Source organism: Rhea americana, unplaced genomic scaffold (genome assembly GCF_003343005.1).
Source record: "Rhea americana isolate MKP2758 unplaced genomic scaffold, rheAme1 scaffold_38, whole genome shotgun sequence".
Taxonomy (NCBI): Eukaryota; Metazoa; Chordata; class Aves; order Rheiformes; family Rheidae; genus Rhea; species Rhea americana.
The window spans coordinates 338,756-356,562 of NW_028186512.1; the positions used below are offsets into that span (position 1 = coordinate 338,756).

Genomic DNA, 17,807 nt, shown 5'->3' on the forward strand with positions numbered 1-17,807 from the left:
TGAAATCACTTCTGGAAGAATATCCACTCACTATCCTTACCTCAATGGAGCCAAAACTGGGGAAAACTGCTGCTGTTATTATTAGAAAACTAGTTCTACTTTTCCATTTCATCCATCAAATCAGAATGCCCTCTCCTATCTACCATTACAGTAAATTCACTAAATTCACTATGCTGTGTGTAAGCAGGCAAAATTCTTCAGGGTGAAACATGCACCTACGTAATTAGGCTCAAGACAGAGGCAATGACAAGCAAATCAAGATGGTTGGACAGAATGTTCTTTCTGACACACCCTGAARCTTTTCAATGAATAGCCCAGATCAAGCGATATAAACACAAGCTTTTTTCCTTGTTTTTCTTGAGCTGAAAAAGCACCTTACGCACCACAAACACTGCGCACACCATTATACTTCCTCCAACTGCCAGACGGAACAGATGTGTCCTTCACGGACCTATCCTTCAGCATCATAGTGACAGCAAATTCCTACACTATGATATTGTGATGGAAGATGTGATAGAAGATTAGAAACAAGAAGTTTAGTGATTTATAGCACACTATTGACTCCCAAAGAAGGCCATACTAAGTAGCCTGCAACTGGTCTAGGGAACCTATGAGAGGGTAAAATCTAAATCATATAACAGAGGCCAAGAAAGTTTAAAAATTACCCAACATCAGTAGAAGATGACCTTCCCCCGTAATATTAATTTCAGATGAGTGATAGGAACCAAGTTTTTACTGGATTGCTCCTAAATTCAAACTCAGTGATGAATGAGAAAGACTTTTCTCTCCCCGAAGGCCCTTGAGTCATCACAGTTTTATTTTTTTAAATCAGAACAAAACTCAAGGTCTTTCAAGTCTGAAAAGAGAAAACAAACACAGGAAGAATAAGTCAGAAAGAGACACAAACCTAAGATCCTGCAGACAAATTAAATACCTTTAAAAAAGGGCTTTTAGCTGTTTTATGTCTTCTTCCTTCTGAAATTTCAAATCTGAATTTAAGAAAACTTTCTTTAGAATAGTACAATTGAAAATACACAATCATGCGGGTACATATTCATTTCAAATGCATCAATATTTTCTGATAACAAAAAAATATGTGCTAATCCAAATGAAATTCATCAAGGCTTTATCACAGATAAATTTAATATTGTCACAGTAGATATTCAAGTTCAGAGTGCCTTATAATCAATTTAGTACTGGTTACTTAAAACAAAACCAAGAAAACCCAAAGATCTCAGCACTTCCCTATTTTAGAAGATTTTTTCCACGACTTACGTTAGCTAAGCCAAAGAGAACTCGGTATACAAGTGGAACTGATGACTTAAACTAACATGGGTTAAGAACCAGAGAAAGTTCATCCACATCATTGTATCAGTTCATCCCTGAAGAAATCACTAACAGAAGGAGATACACCACTATAAACAAAGTTACAGTTACAGAATGAGATTGGAATCTGAAACTAACAGCTATACTGCAATTTTATTTTCTACTAGAAAAAAAAAACTCTGCAGCTAGTACATAGTTATAAAGTTAGGACTGGGGGGAAAAACAGCTTTATTTCAAGAAGATATTCACATAATTAGATTTTAATACTGCATCCTCTCTGAAGAACAACTCTTACTTATAGCAACTGATTGACAAATAATCACTTCGGAAATCAAAACTGCTTCAAAACACCACAGCACTATGAATTAACTGTAGTTCAGTCTGCATCAAATCTGACGCTCATTCAAACTTGGATATAGTGCCATCTGTCCTGGAACACGGCACGCTGGACAACCCCTCTGCCAGCTGAGCTACGAGCTTGAAACAGAGATACATTTTAATGATCTGCACTTAAACAAAACAGGTTTACAACACACTGTTAGAGCTGCCAATTAATTCTTTCAGGCAATGAAGACAATAACAGAGAAAATACTTAATCTGTCAAGCATCACTATATCTACAGCCCCCTCAGCTTCCTCAAGAGGCTTTGAAAACCTATACAATATATTAAAAAGAAACCATCTGCTACCCTAACCATCAGAGAGCAGCACAAGCTAACATGAGAAGAAAAATACCCTTGCTTCCAACTTGACGGCAGTAATCTCCCATTCCTATGTCAGGACAAACTGCATCATGAAACAGGTGGAAAAACRATCACGTGGCATTACAAGGGAAGGACAAGACTGGACATGTGACAGAAGATGGAGATTATTTTCATAAAGCAGGATGTTCACAGTTTTAAGAAAAACAAACAGAGGAAAAGAATTTAGAAACACAGGGATAGCTGTTAGATGTATTACCAGTTTCAAAGAAAGCCCGTTAAAAAGAGGAACTAGCAATTATTTTAACATATCATTTCAGATTTGTTCCTCTATCTACTGTTATTTGCATGGTGCAAATGACCTGCCTAATCCGACTAACACAACTTTGGAAGCCAAACACACTGACAATTTTCAAACTTGTCCATACTAATCCCAGTTTCATTTCACACTCCCACACATCAGGCTCTCACCTACCCGCTTGCTTAGGCTTCTCTCATCCATGCAACTTCCTTATATTGACTTAATTAACATAGGCATCTCCTCCCCAGAAGGTGGCAACTCTTCCATAAAACATGCAAGCTATGAAGATCACACCCCATTTTACGCTGTTTTCTCAACCCCTCTTGCAAACTGAGAACAAGTGCCCCTTGGGAATGTGACTCATGAGTCAGCCTTTTTCACCTTGAAAACAACTTATCTACTAAAAAGGACACATGTATGATGTTACTAGTTTCACAGAAAAGTAARATAAAATGACTACTGAAATCTAGTAGCCTTTACCATGTATTCACTTTTTGTAGAAAAGGTATTTCTAAGGTTTGTGTGCTCTTCTTCTTTTTTTTTTTTTAATGTAAATAGAGAGGACAAGACTTTCCTCCTTCAACACTTTGAATATCCTACAACGTGTCTTTCACAGGCAGGGGAGGAGAAAGAGACCACATTCCTCTCAGGAGAGGCTTTTCAAGAGTTTTATGTCCATAATCCAAATGGCACAGAAATATTCTAAAAGCTTTTTAGAAAAGGGGAGGGGGGCACAATCTTGCCAATTCCAGAAATCATTAATATGAAATAAAACTCTGTATAGTCTTGCTGATTCTCTTGTAAGGATCAACGTGCATCTGCTAATCTATCACCTAGTTACACAGCACAAACCTCACATAGCGTAGTTGTCCAGAAGTCAAAGGGCACTAGGACACAGAGAAAGGTAAAATATATTTCATAATTGCCAAATATTGATTTCACATATAAGGAATTACTATAGGTGCCACAAAAACATTATGCAACTGTCATCCTCTGTAGACAATATCCTAGAGGTGTGAATGAGAAATGATTCACCAGACACAATGATAGGAGGCTCCAAAACCCGCATCACCTAAATGCAGTTCAGTCCTATTAGAGTCTCCACCTGAAATTTTAACTAAGACTGTTGTCTCAAGCCCATTTTTCAGAACAAGCATGCATGTTGCCAAAGCCCGCTGGGACAGCGGCATCCTAAGTTGAGAGCTCACAGTTTAGCAGAGACACTTCAGCACTTTTTTTTTTTTTTTTTTTTTTTAAGGCACACGTTCTACCTGCAACTAATGTACCTCTACTGGTCAGCAAACAAAAACCTTCCTCCACAGCAACTGTTCTTAGTGGATAGGCTAAATTTAAAGTTTCTTCAGCTGGCACCTTCCAATAGGATTCAATTTTCTACTAAGGACAAGGAAAGGGGGAGAAAGTTGAAAAGTAAAAATTATCTTTTTCTATTAATACAAATTAACTGCCTAGCATTCAAACGAAATTTGGCAGTCTAGCAACTGGAAATAAACATCTTTAAGAGAACAAACCTTCTGGTGATAAAAATCTCAAGTCAGATTCATTAAGGCAGTGACAAYGAAGTGTATTCCACACTGTGAAACAGGTTGGCCCAGACAAGATCAGCAGTTTCAGACTTTCCACCATCACCTTGGTAAGAAACCCTTGAAAACATCAACTGAGGCCACAATTAGCTACAGGGCAGCATCACTACGGAAGCAATTCACATTTCGCTCTTTGCTGCCACCCACCCACCCACACTGCACCTGCAGCACATGCGCACCAAATGTTAAATCCAGCCGAGGCCATTAAGAAGTTGTTCTAGCTAAAAGACAACCCAGAGCCTCCTCCTTGACAAAAAGCACAGGAGATCAATCCAGATCACTCCACAGCCACACACTGTGCCCYGCAATACAGAAGCAGAAACAAATGATATGACACTGAACGCTACAGCTGGCAGTGCTGTTAAGAAGTTGATCACAAAACCCTATTTTGCATCTGGAAATGCATCGAAACCACACCTTATTAAGCTAAACACATGCAAAGGAGGAGAAATCCACACATTCATGTTAACACTAGAGTCATTTAAATTAAATTCATATCTGATGCATAATAAGGCTGCACACATACAAAAGAATGCAGCTATGAAAAGGGTGCCTATTCACTTGCACAATGCTAGGCATTCAAAAATGATTTTGCAGAAGTCTTGCTAACCTGTTGGCAGAAATTCCTCTAGACAACACAGATAAAAACTAATAACTTCCTTATTTAGAATTAATCTCTTACAAGCAAGTAGCTAGAATTGTGAAATAGTTTTCAGAATGCTGTTTTAAAAAATCATGCACAAACTAAAAGTGTATCCAGTGAGGGAGAAAATAGTTACTTAGCATAAGTACAATTTTCAGCCAAGAACTCATAGTCCAAATTGGCTGTGATAAAAGTAGACTGGAAGTTTCTAAGCAGGTTCTGAAACAGGCTTCCTCTCAAAATAGCATGAACAGAAACGCTCAGAAGTTTTAACTGCTTACGAGAAAACACTACCAGTTTATTGAAGAGAAATATAACATGATTTCAGTACAGAATAGGTTAGATTACTCATGAGATCCCTTACTGTTTTATGCTCCTAAATTTTAGGGATGATTATACCAGATTCATCCACAGAGGCAACTAGAGACCTCATAACAATCCTTTAACATCATTTTCTTCCCTCTATTAAAACAAAGAGGTAGTTCTCAAAACAAGCCAATTTCCTCAAGGGAAATAACATCAGGTTGGAGCTCTCTGCTCTCCAGATCATCACACACTTTTTTTTCCACTGCCTTTAATGCCATTCTGCTGCAGACTATGCTTCCAAGCAACACAAAATGAAATATATACCTTAAACAAGCAACCACATTAATGCAAAGTATGTTACGAGCTACATTTTCTGTAAAGTACCCTTTAAATAGCATGTGGATTTTTTTTTTTATTTGACATGAGTTAAAAAGGTTGGGTGGATTTTTTTTTTCTTTGACTCCAGTTCAGAAGGGTATTATTTTGCATAGCTCATGAGAGATAAATATCCTTAGGAGATCCACCACCTCTTCTCTGCATGCTTTTAGCTGCCTGCATTCCACATAGCCTTTGCTATTACTAGCTGGCTTCCACAACCTGAGGATGTGTGCAGCATCACTGAAACAGTAAAATGCTGTTCACAAAATGCTAGCTCACAAACCATTATATTTTTAATTTTTTTTGATTCTTCAGAGTGATTCTGAGGGGAACTCCAGAAAAAGAGGGTTTCTCTGCAACTTGTAACCAATACTAATTCCCTTCCTGTCTGCCTCATATATCTGTTATATTGGGTCATAAAAATAAGATTATAAGCTTGATTTGTTAAATATTATCTTTCTATTTTTATTTGTGCATATCAGTTTATATATTTCAAATCATCATAAAAAATCAAAAATCATTATATAATAATTCTAGTAATTATAATTATTCATTATTATATATTTACACATTTCTAAGTGAAGGTTATAACTGTGTTCTTGGCCAAGCTGTTCCTTAGCTTAAATAATTATTTTTGGCCTTGGATTTATCTATTTTAATTTGCAGYATATCTTAAATACTATTGGCATATACGTAATTTTCAAAGGTACAATCTAAACGAAGCCTTCATGACTGAGGTTTATAAGTTACTCGACCTGGCATTCTCATGTGTACCTAAAAGGAGGGAAATAGTTTATCCAGGAAAAAAGAGGAAGAAAAAAAAAGGGGGGGGGAGAGGTAGAATAGCCACTGCAAGCAGTCACAGAACTAAAGCTGGCACAGAAGGCAACCCCAAGCCTCTTTAGAAATCAGTATGTTGCCAGCAGATGTGGGAAATCAGCAGGCAAAAAGCGCACRCAGAAAAGCCTCAAGTGATCAGAATTAAGGAGGAGGAGGAAAGAGAAAGAGCATGTAAACACGTGAGAGAAGCTTTTCAGTCTTAAAAAGATTCCAGCACACTTCAACCTGTGGTACATATCTTAACCAGGATCATAAGTCTGAAATTGCAAGTTGGTACAAGAGTCATAATACGAGGAACAATCCCACTTCTAAGTTGGCTACTGCATGTTTCCTATTATACGCTTAATAAAATATCTGTTTAAGAATGGTGCTTTATTATTCTAACATATTCTGTGTTTCAGCTTCCAAACGCTGCAGGACTCAATATATCTTTGTTGCTATTACTGAAGCAGTAAAGAAAAACACACAAAACTATTCTTCTGTAGCCTGCAAAAACGGTGATTTCTCTCYGATATGCCGCCAGTGAGTGGGTTTTAAAGAGAAGGCATTCAGAACATGGAAAGACTCTCTGATCACACATTAAAAWTAATAATAATAAGAAGAGAGATCYGTATCTGAAACCTTAACATCAGATTCTAGAAAGTTCCCTATCTTAAGTAGCTCTGGCTTACCAACTTCTAAAAACACAGCTTAGTTTAGAAGGTAAAAAGCAGACTCAATCTAGTATAGGAAGTTGCAAGTTGTTGAATAACTTAGAGATTCCAATTTCAAATCCTGGGTAGTCCTTTTTGCCTAACAAGAACACATTACATAAAAATCAACTGCCAGTTCAAAGAGCACAGCTATAATTAAACAAAGCTTCCTGCACTCAAGGCCCAGAACACTCACAGCAATCACACAATACTGCCAGCGTGTAYTTCTTACTACTTCTCATTCACCTCCAGAGAAAAATCTGTGCTGTCAGGAGGAAAATAATACGAGCCCAGCTCTAGAGAACACTGGACACTTGGAATCTCCTTTTTCCTGCCAAGGATTGTCTTGGATCGTCRTTTTTGGAAGAAAAAATATTTTGCTCTTCGAACGCAGGAAATCCAAAGCTTTTTAAAAGAAATCAAAACTACACAGTATGAAAAAAAATAAAACATATCTACCTGCTGTACTCTAAATACGAGTGAAAAGAGAGCAAGAACATCAAGAGTTTCTGCTGTCACATTTCTGAAAATATAGAAAAATGAAGAAAACAAAATGGTGGAGACACTACCCAAGCTGGAAACAGATATAAAAATATTAAATAAATTGAAATTCATACAAATATAGGCAAATTTAAACAAACAAAAAGCTTAAATAGCCTGAAATTCTSTCCCCATTGAAATTAATGAGATAAGGAACTAAAAAAGTTTTAGAATACAAAAATAGCTAATTCATAGCAATAATCTTCACCAATTAATATTAAGATGCTGATTTCTGTCAGTAACTTGATCTCATCTACACCATCATGACAAAGTAGTTTTTAGTGCTTCTTCAAGCCATAGTTAGCAGAGAGCAGTCCATCAAAGCTTCTTTTAATAGAAAGGATACAGAACATCTCCTCAGAATGGCAAAAACCTTTTAAGGAGTTTTGAAGAGTAAGAGAACAGCCAAGAACTATCTGCTCCCTTTTACACAATTAATTTTGAGCTCAGTATAATCACAAGATTATAATGGATTTTATTTGAAATTAAAGTTTTTCCTCAGAGACTGAATTACATCCCATGTATCATATCCTACACYATCACCCAGGCTAGCTAATATGAAAGATGCTTAGGCATTTAGTTTGGTAAATAAGCTACTTTGCTTATCCCCTTCACGTGAAAGCCCCAAACCCAAAAGAGTAGTCCAGAAACCACAGTCCACAGATTTATGAACCAGTAAAAACACCCCCAGTAGCAAAACATGCCATTAAAAGCCTAACAAAACATCAGACTTTAAAAATTGTAAAAGGGAAATATGTTAAAGTGCAGCTCTATTTCATACATACATGATGGTGATTAAGAGAAAGAACATGCAATAGAGATGATTCATCCCGAAAAACTTCCCTCTGGGAGTAAAAAAAAAAAAAACTCCTAAACTGCTAATTTCTAAATGTTCACTTTTTATTTAAAGATCATTTGATCAAAGACATTGCAGGACTTACCAAATCTGTGCTTTTYCCCCCCTGCTATTCACAAATTCACTGACTAGCAACTGACTGAAATAAAGACTTCTTTTTTTTCTTACTGTTGTTATCTGTAACAGGGAGATAAGAACCCTTAACACAGCTGAGAGTCATCTTTGTTTTGTGCTGTTACAGGGCAAGCAATTAGAGGAAAAGAGAGTTAGTGCACCCAAATAAACATACACTACAAAAGTAGCAAAATAGAGGGTTGTTTACAACACACTGTGGATTACAGGAAAGAGTTTCCCAAATTGTCACTAAGCTGCCAATTAATTCTACAGGGTAGAGAGCTGATATATTAGCATGGATCCAGAAGCAATAAAACTACAGTGGCGTGGATGCAACATTGTGCAAATATGACTAACCTGCTTCTGAAGCTAATCTGGGTGTCTCGAGACGACATTTCCTAGCACTCTCTGCTCTAGGGTTTGGCCCTGCGGAGTCAGCGTGGGTGCAGGTGTGCCCACAGTCCTTTTATATATTGTCTTCGTACAACAGCAAGACAGGGAGTTCCATCTGCTTTTCCACAGCTATAGTGAGGTGAAGGTCTAAAAGTCTCACTCATATAATAGATGGGGGGAAGGAAGGGAAAGGAGGAAAAAAGGACGAATTATGTTTTAATATCCTCTGGATCCTCCTATCCCTGTCAGATGACATAAAAGTAAAGATACAAAGAACAAGGATTCTCAGTGCTGCATTCTCTCTGGATCTTATAGACAGTTCTGTACCACAGTAACTGTCTCTTATTTACCATTTAATCAAAGGACCAAAAGGCACCTCAAAATCACCTAGCCCTGTGCCTGCTTCACAACTTGCATTCATTTGACTCACCTGTTTTTAAAGGTATGCAAAACTCTTTCCAGCAATCATGGCAATGCAAGTGTGTCTAACAACCATGAAAACAAAACAGATGAATGTGAGGAGCAAATATGCATGTTTCACATCTTTAAAGACTGTTATCACATTGCTGACACTCATTTCTTCGCTACCTTTTTCTTCTTGGAGGCTAAAATAACACCTCTTAATTCATTCAGTCATTCCACCAGATACCCAAGTATTTTATTGCTCCTCTCCGGACTCTCTCCAATGGGTCCATACTATTCTTTTTATTTTTAATTCCATCTTCAAACACAGATACTATCCCAATTCAGGCCTTTCATCTGTTGAGTAGAAAAAATTATTTTGTGTAATCTGTGAAAAAATATTTCTGTTCTTGTATCTGTGATGGAGTCACAGTTCACTAAGAACTGGGAAAGGTCCTAATGGCTTACTGAAGCAGACCTCAGGGAAAGGCAAGTATGCATTTGGTCTCTCTGGCCTTCTCTGATCACTCCCACCAAGTGGAAGCAACTAGAAGGCAGTAATCACTTTAAAGCAGCCTCATTGCCTTTGAGGCAAGGAATGGGACTCATGCTTTAGCTATGCAAACTTCAGACCCAATCTACAACCAGCCCTGCTATGACCTTTGCTGAGGGTAGAATTCAACAATTCCATGATGATATCATGGTATGATACTCTCTAACTTAACAACAACATAAAACTGTTGACTCATATTCTTGTCACCCATTATAACCCCCAAATCCTCGAGCGGAAAAACAAAACAAAAACCAGAGAAACAAAAACCCCACAACATTATCTGCCAAGTCCATTCCCAGAGGAAATAATTCAAACAGTTTTGCACTTACCCCACAGTCACTTGCTCTAGACATTCTTCAATGAAAGAGTGAAGTTTCTATCATAAGGAGTCAAGATATCGGAGATCAACTGTTCTTCCTCTGCTTGCAAGGCCTGTTAGTATTTTTGAGAGATAAATCACATCAGTTTAACACAGATTAATCTTAAAAAAATCATATGGGCTACTGTTCTCTTTTTTTTTGGTGGTCTTCTAGTGCTTTAAAGAGTTTAATTTCCAGGAAAAACACTAGAACAAATAATCCAAGTTAAACAACTGGGTCTACAAGTGCTCATTTTCACTCTATCCCCAACAACACTCCTAAAGACACTATAATTGCGCTTCAGTCCTAAAGACAGACACTATAATTGCTCTTTTCAATCTTACAGTATTCTCCAGGAGTTAAGAACTGCAGCAGATCAGAGTTTACATTAGCTCTTCCTATCCCTTCAATAATGCTTTTTAAAATTTTGAAACTTAAACTTATCCAAGTGCCCTATAAYCTGCTCCTTCCTTATTCCATCCAGGGATTTTATTATTTGCCTTGAATATCAACTGTGTTAGTCTCCTAGTCCCAGTCTCTCTTACTAAGGATGTGGTGAAAAAAAGATCTCAGTCTGCTTCGCATTATCTGCCAACAGCTTCAATCTTCAAAGAGCAGCAAACCTTCCCTGTTTTCCCTCTTACCATCATTGTACTTCTGTAACTATTTCTTGTTACTCACCGATTCTCCCACTTGGTCATTCTCACRCAAGTTACCTGCCTTCTCTTGGTTAGGTTAAAGCTTGGAAAAGCTCATCCTCTACTTGTTTTGTCCACATTTAGTATCAGGAAAGTATCACTTAGTTCTTCCAAGAACTTACTAGCAACCTGCATCCTGCTGCATTCTCTTCCCAACATTCCTGGGTAATTAAATTCCTGTGCTCCAGATGATTCCTGCTACATGTACACAAACATCCCCATTCAGCAAGTCTTCCTGGCTTCACAGCCTTCAGTAACCTCCACCAAAATAGTACCTGTGTTTTCTTTTTTATTCACAACTGATTAGCAGAACTCTTCRTAACAGAAAAGTTCCTTTATTCTGCCATCAACTGCTTTTTCAACTCCCTTATTCCATAGACGCAAATATTCCTGTTCTTAAACAAATTTCAAAAATAGCATTTTCACCTCTGAATATTTAAACACATTTTAGCATGGTAACTATTTAGATCACGTTATCTTCTGTCAGTGAGCCTTCTGTCACTGACCCCAGTACTGAGCAGTCCTGAAACACTGCAATGGAGCTGGTATCTCTTTTAAACCTGATCTTTTACTACTTTTAAATGTTCGCCAAAATTTGGTAAAACATTACTGCTAGTAATGAAGCCTCTCCTCCTGCCAATACAACAAAGTTTTATCCCCCACACTTGCTGCTACCTCAAAGAACAGTAACTTTTCACATATTGATTCATTGCATGTGCACCTGTTAAGGTAAGGCTAAAACACACAGCAAGTGCTAGATTTAAGCCATGCGTAGTTTAGCACTTCCTAAACTAATACAACATCCATGAAATCTGAGGCATTACTATCAYGCTTGAATTTTAAATAGTCAAGAGGAGGAATCAGATAATCATCTTGAATTCACTTAACTTTTAAAAATGTACCTGCACACAAAGTAATTCAAATGCTGTTGAATTTCACTGAAGCCTAATGGGAAATGTTCATGCAAATACAAGCCACAAATTCTGCTTCCTTATAGACAAAGAAGAGAAGAAACACTAATGCCTGGAAAAGAGTTCAGATACCTTCTTTATACATTAAAAGTCAAGTAATCCAGTCATTTTACATTAAAAGTCAAGTAATCCAGTCATTTTACATTAAAAGTCAAGTAATCCAGTCATTTTACTGAGCTGACTTGGCTGTCATCAGAATCAAAGGACTGTATGCTTAAAAGTATCTCTACTTCTTTAACTATAGCAGTTGATCTAATAAAAAGCTATTACATGCCCTTAATACGAGTTGGTAAATAGGATGATTTACTACTCAAATATTACAGAGAATGTGGTATTAAAATCTTCCCAAATGTATTAATCAGAAATGTCTGTAAGTCCATTTTATCAAATAAATCATTAAACACTAAGAAAATACATAACATGCAAATAATATGCATCACAAATGCAATTTTGCTGAATTTAGTTATTTCTCTTTGTATATTTACATACTCTTTAAAAAAAAATTGACATTTTTCAAGTCCAAGGCTACCACCAGCACCCTAGACAGACAAATCCAGCTCTATCTAGCCTAAGAAGGCTGCAAAACCATCTCAATACTACTGGGTGTTCTGCTGTGTCAGGAACCCCTTAAGCACAGCGCTGCTGCTGGCAACAATCACCACTGTGACAAACATGCCAGCTACGTACTGCYGAGGGCAGATTTAACCACTAACATCCATAAAATTTCTGTGGTATCTACGTATTTATTGTATCTATAAAATTTCTGTGCTACTTAACAGTAGCAGTCTTCCTACTCAGAGTCCCTTATCTCCTTTCATGTCCAAGACGCACATACTTACAGAAGCAGCCTTGCGCTACTCTTGCTAGTCAATGTTGGTGTAGCAGTGGAACAGCAAGCCAAATTTTCTCGGCCTCTCAAGTTTGTTGCATGATACCTGAGGGCAACAGCCTGCCTCTAAATGTGGCTTTTCAGCCACATCAAACTGAGTTAACACAATTCAGTTTAAAAACCTACACTTCTTTTGGTGTACGGCTGTGTTAGTGTTGTTTGTTTGTTCATTTGTTTTCCTTTAAGGACAAAACTTGGGTGTCCAAGAACAAATATCTGAAAAATGTTTAGTTATTACAAATATATTGTTAATTGTTAACAAAATGTAACTCAAAAGTACAGTATTCTCAGACATATGGTTTCCTTCCTGCTTGTTCTCAGTGGTACCTGAGATTTTGCTACAGGTTTTGTTAATGGCTAAAGAGCCCAGGGGGGAGGAGGGGGGTTTGGTGTAATTAGGAAATCCTTCTAGCTATGAGCTCTTTCGTTGGCATCTTTTTTTTTTTCCATTTCCCAGGCTAATTGAACTACATTAGGGATACTTCTAACAAAACTTTTCACAAAAGTGAATCCTATCTGCAACTTGTTAAATATGAACTACAGTTCAGAGAATAAAGGGAGAGACTGCCTTTTATCAACAGGTATTTCAGCAAAGACTGTAGCACATGTTTTCATTGCAACATAGCCTTTTTTAAACAAATTGGAAAAGCTATACTAAGGGATGCAACTGTATATAAAACTGTGACTATCCTACTGTTTGGAGACTTGATTAGAGGTAGAAGGGAAGATGACGACATTTGACTATACATCTGCATTTAAGTGGCAAAAATTACATAGTAAGAATTTGTCTGACATTTTTAGTACTAATCTAGCGACACATTTCCCACACACAGAGGCAGGTAATATGCCCTCTACAAAGCTAATTATTATTAGCCAGAATTAACCGTCATGGTCTAACAGGTACCACCACTGTGCTGGCAGGCAATTCAGTATTACTTTTTTACTTTGACAGGAAGGGAGAAGGTTCTTGATTTCCTAATAATTTACCTACACTGGGGGGCCACCAGAGTGTGAAGGAGAATAAATTCTAGGACAAATTCTGCAAATGCCAGGAAAACATGCTGCATTCAGAGACAAAATAAAGCAACTCAAAGTCTTACATACACAGTCTAACTCAGGATCTCATTCCTCCTTTTCAGGTGGCAGTTGATTTTGGAGAGAGTGTTATTCATATGTATGGAACTACCAGACCAAGGCTCCTGCATGCAAATGTCACGTTTGTGTCATGCTTCCAATCTTCTCTATAAATGAAAGCTAATCCCACCACATACCAAAGCCAGCATGTTCTTAGATCCTTCTTGTCTTTGGGTGGCTTGGGCTTCTGCCACTGCCTGTCACAAGCTCTTCCCATACCTGGTCTGCTTTCATTCCACAGAGAATTGCATCACCTGAACAAGTCCTTCTAGATCACCTTTGAAATGAATTTTGTGGCCAGTTTAAACAGGAAAGCACTCTTATTGTACTATTAATAAGACCCATTTACTAAAAGATATCTATATATAAAAATAGGAAGTCTTGTTATGATCAATGCTGTAAGGCAGAAAGTAAGGCAACGTGTATTCCCAGTTCTTCAGTCTTTGTAACACCGTCTTAAGCTGCAAATCTCAAGTCTCTAAAACTCCATAAGTCTACACTTTAAAACGTATCAATGTAAATTACACTAATTATTCTAGAACTAGTCATTGCTGTATGGATTCACATATGTATTCAAAATAACTGTTCTTTTGATTCAGTCTAGTCAGTTTTCAGTTTTTGATACAGTCTAACTGACCTTCCCTATCCACACAATGTACTCCCATTTCCACTTTTGAAAAAGATGRCTCAAAGCAGCAAAACGCACTCTCTCTCGAAACTGGACTGTTCAATTCAGTTTTTAATGGTGTGGCAGTTATTAAACAATAGCCATACCAGGCACTTAAAAATCTTTATTTTGCATCTGTGCTATATTGCAAGAAGAACCAAAAGAAATTCAGAGTTTCCAGATTGATAGTACCCCAGCTTTTGACCAGGGCWGGCCTCTGTAGCATCTTCTGGACGCACTCCAAGGTTGCCTATTTCAACTCCTCTAATATCAGAGCATTAGAAGTGCTTCTATCATATACCTGAAATACAGGCATGCACTGTCATTTGATACATTACCTGAAATACTTCCAAAAGCAGAGTTGCTACAGGGAGCAGAATGCAGGACACACARCAGCATTTGTCTTTGATGCCCTCTCTCCTTGGGGGTTCCTTAGACATGGATAGGAAATAGGATTTAGTCCTACTGTTGTAGGTCAGACTGTCTTACACTAAATGATTATCTGGTGAGACTGAGATCACAAGTAAGCTAATGATGCCAAGTCAGCACATTTCAATASAAGGAATGGTTGTGGTTGGGAAAAGAAAAAAAAAAAAGAAAAGGAGAGCCTTAGAGATTGAGTGTCTGTAAAAGCAAAATATAGTTATAAAACTGTGACAAAAAGGATGGCTGGAACAAAAGGTCAGAAGACTCCTGTTCTCAGCAACAGATAACAAAAAACACTGAAACAAACATCAACTGTTCTAGACATGTCAGAGCAAAGAGGGAATGTGCATGTCCCAAATGTTTGACAGAAAGTACGAGTCACAGTAAGATTATACTAGGATGTACAGACCTGTATTTTAAAAGCTTGAATATACAACTCAAGCATTTAAGAACTAAACTGTAATTCCAACTCAAGCATTTAAGAACTAAACTGTAATTCCATAAATCTAATTAAAACCTGAAAAATTCCTGCAATAAAACCTTCTGCAAGCAGATAGATCTATCTATGAAGACAGATACATATGATTGGAACAGCAGCATTTGTGAATAAACCCTTAAAAAAAAAGAGAAAGAAAGAAACACATTACAACTTGATGTACATCAAAGTACTCTCAATAACCCTTCAATGGAAGCAGTTCAACAGAGAAACTGCAGCTTCAGATGTTCCCCAAAAGTCTATAAACCTTAAGTTTAAAAGGCTTCCATGCATAATCTTTTGAAAATAAAATGCGTATATAGATTTCTAAAACTCAGTTTCATGTCACGATCAAGTAACACCATGTCAGCAGCAGTTTCTCCAGTTTTACTTCTCATAGTTTTGGATTCTACAAAGTTTTTGGAATTATAAATAAATAAATAAATAAATAAATAAAATCACAGGGCATGATCTATTTTTCCACTAGTATCAGCATATAGTTTAGACATAAAACAGATGTAGTAAAGTTAAAAAAAATAAAAAAACAAAAATTAAGAATGCAAATCAAGTTATGCTTCTTCTGTGGGCTTTAGCATTAGTTTTCATCATTGGAACAGAGCTTACTTATTTTTCTAAGCAGCTATCGTCAATCTTCATCACTCAATGAATAGATAAAAATAGCTGTTAGTAGAAATTGATTGAAAAYATTTATCTTGATTCAGAAGGATGACAGAAAAAGGCATTTGGATGTTTTATCAGCTTCAAAACTGCAACCAACATCCTCACACCAATATATCAATGGTATAGTCTTGCCCTTTGAAATTATTTGTAATTTACAGAAGGGATTGTAAGGCTTTCTGTCTTCTGTTTCTCCCTTTGGCTTTTCACCTTTATTAAAACAGAGCCAATGAGGAACCAAAAAAAAATGCAGCATTAGGTCCTAATTCTTAAATTAATTTCAATTCAGGCAACTCTTTATACACAGCCAAGCAGAAGTAAGGTAATATGAATAATACAAAAAACCTAATTTGATTTCAGACCTTCAGGTATTATACCACCTTCTAATTGCCATTTTCCTTAAAAAGTTTACTTCCACAAATTAAAATATAAAAAGAGGTCAAGCCAGGAACATAGGTTTGTACAACATCACCTAACAGTACTATTATACTGCTCTGTGGGAGATCTCTTGGAATGGGCAGTTTATTAYCACTCCCTCTTCTCCCTGAAAATAAGAATGAGATAAAAGCATCATGCTTAGCCTCTAAAGAAGTGAGGCCCCAAATCCTTCTTATGGCTACAAGGAGGAATGAAAACAGCGCTGTACGGATGAATAATGCAACTATGAACTCTTGTGCAGCATCAGTTTCACACTRTTCAACAGAAAATATCCAGGTAGAGAGGACACAGGCGCATCCAAAGTCTTTATCACCTCAACCAGAGGAAGTATGGTGATTTGTTAAAATAACACATTTCTCTGGGGGCATTTATGTTTTTCTTATCAACGATTGAGCTATATCAATGCAAACTTTGAAACCAACCACACAGAGGGGGTGGTGGTAGAAAAGAAATCAGAACGAAACCTCTAAACGCTACCAAACGTGCCTTGGCCTTTCTAACTTGCAGAAACYGCGTGTCCCAGACAGCGGCAGGTTAGCCCTTTGCACAACGTCCTCCGAGGTGACGTGCCTCTGCACCTACAGCTCTGTCCACACAGGAGCAACTCGAAGTCGCACCTAGGCGGCACGGATAACCTGAGATGACAGAACACGCTTACGCAAGGGAGCGCGGCACCGCCGGCACGTCCTCGCCGCCTCCACGAGGAGAGCGGCGCGGAGATCAGCTCGGCAGGGCCGCCCGCTCCGCTGCTTACCTGGGCGCCCCGAGCTGCCTCGGCCTCACGCCGCCATCCCCGGGCAGCGCAAGCGCGAGAACCCGCTTCGGAGCGCCGGGAAGCGATGTCGCAAATTTTCTTGAGAGAAAAGAAGGGGAGGGAAAAAGAAAAGTTAGCATGTCAGTGTTAGCAGGCTGTTAAAACAGAAGCTGGAGCTCAGCCGCGATGCCACCCAGCTGGCAGAGAGGAGCAGAAACACCCCGGTGCCGGCGTCGGGCGAGGCGCCGCTCCCGGGCCCGCTCGGCCGCCAGCCCGCCCCCCGCACGCCCGCCGGCGGCAGGCCGGGCCCCGCCGCCCCTCCCGCCCCGCAGGCYGGCGGCGAGCGAGGCCGCCCCCCTCCTGCCTCCCGCCGAAAACACCGAGCGAGGGGATTACGAGGGAATTATTTCCCCTGACCTATATCCTCCCCTCGGCCCGTCGCCGCCATTACCAGGCGGCAGCCACCCAGCGCCGGGGCTCGGCGGCCCCCCGCGGCGGAGCCGCCGCCCCCCTCAAACGGCCGCGGGGTCCCGGCTCCCCTCCCCCAGCCGCCTACCTGGGCCACACGCCCGCGGCAGCGGCGAGCTTCCCCCGGCAGGGGCGAGCCGGGCCCCGCTCCGCTCCGCTCCGGCGGCAGGGAGGGAGGGAGGGAGGCGGCCGCCCAGGTGAGCCC

The 17,807-nt window shown here is 38.9% G+C and overlaps 1 protein-coding gene across 1 annotated transcript in view; it reads right to left on the reverse strand.

Moving 5' to 3' along the window:
- Positions 1-17,750, reverse strand: part of FHIP1A (FHF complex subunit HOOK interacting protein 1A) — a 90,140-nt gene extending 72,390 nt beyond the window's left edge. The window contains exons 1-4 of the mRNA XM_085313160.1: positions 17,691-17,750; positions 17,135-17,233; positions 14,702-14,794; positions 9,975-10,077 (exon numbers count right to left, since the gene is read on the reverse strand). The gene's annotated coding sequence lies outside the window, so the exon portion shown is untranslated. The remainder of the gene's footprint in view (positions 1-9,974; positions 10,078-14,701; positions 14,795-17,134; positions 17,234-17,690) is intronic.
- Between the last annotated feature and the right edge of the window lie 57 nt (positions 17,751-17,807).